At 38.0% G+C, this 5,054-nt stretch overlaps 1 pseudogene; it reads right to left on the bottom strand.

Moving 5' to 3' along the window:
- Nucleotides 1-4,640: 4,640 nt before the first annotated feature.
- Nucleotides 4,641-5,036, bottom strand: LOC102857849 (annotated as a pseudogene).
- Nucleotides 5,037-5,054: the final 18 nt, after the last annotated feature.

Below are 5,054 nucleotides of genomic sequence, written 5' to 3'. Positions count from 1 at the left end.
AATGAATGAATGGAATTCTAAAAGCTCTGTAGATGTTCATTGAAATTAATAATAATAATAAAATTTTTTAAAAAAGAGTGGCTTAACTACATGTGCATTGGTAAGATATGAATTTCTTGATTTGTTATGAAGATCACTTCTGAAATGTCACCTAAGAAACCCTCCAACCCACTGCCATGGAGTCAGAGTCAATTCACAGCTCACCCTCCATTGGGTTTCCGAGGCTGTAAATCTTACAGGAGGAGATTGCTGGTCTTCAGCCTCAGAGTTCCTGGTGGAACCATAGCCCTGCAGACTCACCACCTTTAGGTTTACAGCACAACTCCCCACTGATCAGGCTCCTTGCCTAAAATGCCCCTTGAGTCTGTGGCCATCAGTTAACAGTGTCTAAAGTTAACACTATCGATACAGATGAGAAAAGACCTTATAAAAATCCAGTCATTACAAAATCTGTAGCATCCAGCTAAATAAAAGATTGAATCAGTCCAGACTCCTGTCTTCAAGTATTTTATCTTTTTTTAACTCAGGATATATTCCCTCCTGAACCTAGTCCATCTTTTTTTATATACTTTTAAAGTTTTTTTTCTTTTTAATTGCCTTTCAACTTAATATACGTTTATATTTCAGTCAGGGCTCTCTGATAGCCTACTGGTAAGACACTATGCTACAATCCTAAAGGCATGAGGTTTGAATCCTCGTGGGGAAAGTGTAGGCAATCTCTTCCTGTGTGATTAACTGCCTCTGAAAATTCAGTGGAGGGTCAGCTTTGGGTCAGTTTTGACTCAGCAAACAAACATCACATTATCCAATTACTGAATTTTTTTCTTCTCTTCTCCTTCCCATCTCATTCCTGATGTCCATTAAACATTGTTTTGGGGTTTTGTTGTGGGGTGTTTTTTTTTTTTGGTGTTTTTTTTTGTCTGTTAATCTTTCCATTGACTCAGAGAGCATTTTTTGTTTATAATCACCTTCTTTCATGCAGCATAATGTCTTTCAGAAACCAGTGCTTCTCAAATTCTTTGCTGTTCATTTGCCTTGTATATTGTATAGTATTCCACTGCACATATGTACCATGGTTTGTTTAAGTCGTTCATCTGTTGATGGAAAATTGGGTTATTTATATTCTTCACTTTGCTCTTGTAAATAATGCTGCAATGAATGTGGGTGTGTACGTAGCTGATTGTGCCATAACTTTTATTTGGGAGCGAGGGGGGGAAATGTATATATATTTAGCAATGGGATTGAGGGATCAAATATTTCTTTTCCCGATCTTTTGAAGAAGTAGCATATCATTTTATATTCCACTGTAAGAGTTCCAATTCCTTCATATTTTCTACATTTGCTATTTTCTCTTATCAAACATTGTTATTGTTGCTGGGATGAGATCAAACAATGAGATTTGTTATTTGTTCTTTTGATTTGTTTTTGTTATTTTTATTTGCATCTCCGTAACAACTAAAGTTTTTGTGAGCATTTTCTTATTTCTTTGTTGGCCATCTAAATATCATCTTGGCGGAGTATCTTATTTCATGTCCCTTTCTCATATGTAAATAGATTGTTTGTATTTGCATTCTTTAGATGTTGGCGGTGCTGTTATTAGGTGGTATCAAGATCACTACTACTCATAGAAACTCTGAACAACAGATTAAAACCTCGACATATGCTGCATCACTCAAAAAGATCATTGTTGTAGTCACAGTGCCAATCCGTCTTGTTAAGGGTCTTCCTTTCTCCCTCTGACCCTTCACTTTCCCCAGTATGATGTTTTTTCCAGAAACTGATGCCTCTGGCCAAAATATGTGAGATTAAGTCCTACCATCCTACCTCAAAGGAACACCTTGCCTGCACTTTTCCAAGACGGGTATGCTTGTACTTTTGCCATTAGTGTTTACTGTCTATAAAAGGACGGGCTTGTTTCCAAGTTTTCAGTCATATTCCCCTGACTACCTTTCTGTCATTTCACATGACTGTCCTTCTGTCATTTTACCAGTACCAGTCAGTTTTCATTACTGTAATTGTGTGGCAGGTTGTGAGATCTGAAAATGTATGGTTTCTGTGTTTTTCTTGAGTAGTGCTTTACTAAACTGGCATCTCTTTTCTTTCCATATAACATTGATAATTAGTTTTTCCATCTCTTTAAAGAATGATGATGCACTCTAGATTGAAATTGTAATATATGCATAGTTTGTTCTTGAATTTTTTTTTAAACATTGTAAATTGTCACAAGAGAAACTTTCACAAAGTTTTTCTATCCATGAGCATGGTGTATTCTTTTTATGTAGAAACTTTTGTATCTTATATTTCTTTTTCATGTCTGTTTAGATTTATACAGTCACTATGAGCCACAACCAACTTGACAATAGCTAAGAGTCTTTCCTCAATGGTTGTTAAATTATACTGCTTTTTCAGTGATCACTTTGTAGAAGAATATCACTTTCTCCCCCACTTCACTTATTCATACTTTGCTAAATCTTTCAGTTAGCAAATTTCTTGCTGAATCTTTGACATTTTTCTGTATAGAGAATCCTATCTTCTAAAAATAGAGACAATTTTACTTCTTTTTTGCCAACCTATAAATGTTTCGTGTCCCTCTCTTTCCTTATTGCTCTGGCTAGGACTAATATTAATACTAATTAAACTAATATTAACTATAAGCGGTAATTAAGGCTCCTTGCCTGGTTTCCATTTAAAAAGGAAATTATTTAAGTCTCTCTTCATCACACTGACATTGGCCATTGATTTTCTTTGTCCTTGGTGCTGTTAGGTGCCATCGAGTTGGCACTGACACATAATGACCTTTGGATTACAAGATGATGCCCCATCTGGTTCTGAGCTCTCTTCACAATCTCTTTTGGGCCTGAAGCCCATTGTCCTACTCACTGTGCCCCTTCCTCTTCCTCTCTTCTGCTGACTCTCCCCTTTTAAGCATTATTCCGTCCTTTTCCAGGAATTGACTCCTCCAGACCAAGTCTTCTCAAAGGCATCCTGGCCACACCTCTTTCATGTTAAGAATTGTTTGTTTTTTGGACAGTTCATGATGTATTAAATATCCTTGGAGAACCGCACAATTCAAAGATATCAATTCTGCTTTCCTTGTTCATTGTTCAAGTTGCACATGCTTAGGAAGTAATTAAAGTATACCCCTAATTGTATTGAAGAATTAATCTTCTACTCTAATTGTGTTGTACTTTTTTTATCAGTAATGGGTGTTTGACTTTGCCAAATGCCTTTTCTGCATGGATTGGCATGGTTAGGTGATTCTCTTCATGTATTTTATTTTTGTGTGGCTTGTGCTGATGTTTTTATACTGCAGGAACACCATTGACTACTTGTTATGAATACCTTTTACCTTTTAAAATATATAATATTACAATATTAAATTGAATATTAGCATATTCAATCTTTAATGAAAATTCCTATAATAATTCTTTTTTTTTTGGTATAGAATATTTTATTTAAAAAAGAAAATCCCCCTAAACCAACAAAGGTATAAATTGGACATTAAACTGTTTTCCCCCATAAAGATGCTCTGTACATGTTTCTGGTCATAGCAAGCATCTGACGAAACCAGAGTGAGACATAATCATTAAAGGCGTCTCTCACATGCTCCTCATGCTGAACTCCGCAAAGCACTGTACCAGTCTTGGTAAAAGAGACTCTGACAGGAGGGAGGATTAGCAATCACAGGTTTCCCCACAGCCCGCACCCCAAAAGCCAGCCTCACGAACATAAAGGATAGCATGCAAATTGCCCAAACACGCTGAACATGTTATAGAAAAAGACTACTTCTAGTCTATGTTTAGCAGAGCATACATTCATTGGTGCCCAGCGAAACAGCAATACCAACGGAGACAGCATTTTGCCTTCGTAGCACTAAAAGCTAAAAAGCACATAGCATATAATACTTTTGATCTTGAAGTGGGTAATCAGGGCTTTCCCAAGATTAGATCCACTAGTTGAGCCTGAGTATTCATCTATAAAAATATTTTTTAAAAAATGTTTGAAAGACTACAAAATAGTGGGACTACATTAGGATCAGTGGACTAAATTGAGAGAGAGATAGATAGATAGATAGATAGATAGATAGATAGATAGATAGATAGATAGATAGAAGCCTGGGAGATGATTTTCACCTGGAGCTGTTAGATGAAGAAAGGGCAGCTCTTGGCAGAGCCCCGCAAGGTTAGCTGTGTGAATAGGAAATGACAAGATGGACAGTTGTTTTGAAAGACACAGACACTCCTAATCAAAGATCCCGTATAGTTGGGCCACTGAGGCTGAAGGGCCGAAAACTGAACCGAGCAAGAGCTGTGAGTGTCAATTCCTGTAAAGCTAGCTGTGACAAAGCAAGTTCATGACGGTGGTTACCCCACACTGTGTGCTGCAGAGGGAGCGTCTGAGTGGGAGCACCTGAGGCGTGTACTGAGGGAGGCATATTGGGATTATTGAATACAAGAGGGTGTTCAGGAGAGAGGCCCCAGGAGGGTCAGGAAATGTTCTTTTTGGCACACAATATTTAACATGAAGAAGACTTGGAGAAGAGTTCCACAGTCCTTCCAGGGTGGATACTGCCATCATTAGCTTGTCCCAGTGTTTTGGGCTGGCGACGTCCAGACGAGTCCCTGGGCCAGAGAAGGGACCTAGTGCCGCGGATTGTTCTGGGAGGCTGGCAGGGAAGATGATTTGCACAACGAAGTCACCACGAATCCACTGCTTAAGTCTAGGCCTCAGCCTTCTTTCTCTGCTCTGTAGTCCAGAAACATTTCTTTAAAAGTCAGAAAATCTGTAAATGTGAGCAACATGTCAACTATGTCCCCAGCCACTTCATCTTTATGGTGCTGTAATGTTGCTGTGAAAGCTGCCATATTAAACCCCGGGATCTGCTCCAGCAGCTGCTCCTCAATATACTTTTCTACCAAAGAAATATATTCATTAAAAATAGGTGTGTAGGTAAGTTTATTCTCTTCTGTGTCTTCAAACTCCTGGTAGTACTTGTCCATGAAATTTCTCTGAAGCAACTGGAACTCATCATCCATGATGATGTCTTCTAAATA

The sequence above is a fragment of the Elephantulus edwardii genome, unplaced genomic scaffold, assembly GCF_000299155.1.
Source record: "Elephantulus edwardii isolate Elephantulus edwardi_28Jun2011 unplaced genomic scaffold, EleEdw1.0 scaffold00003, whole genome shotgun sequence".
In the NCBI taxonomy this organism is placed as follows: domain Eukaryota; kingdom Metazoa; phylum Chordata; class Mammalia; order Macroscelidea; family Macroscelididae; genus Elephantulus; species Elephantulus edwardii.
This window is presented reverse-complemented; position numbering and strand designations above follow the sequence as displayed.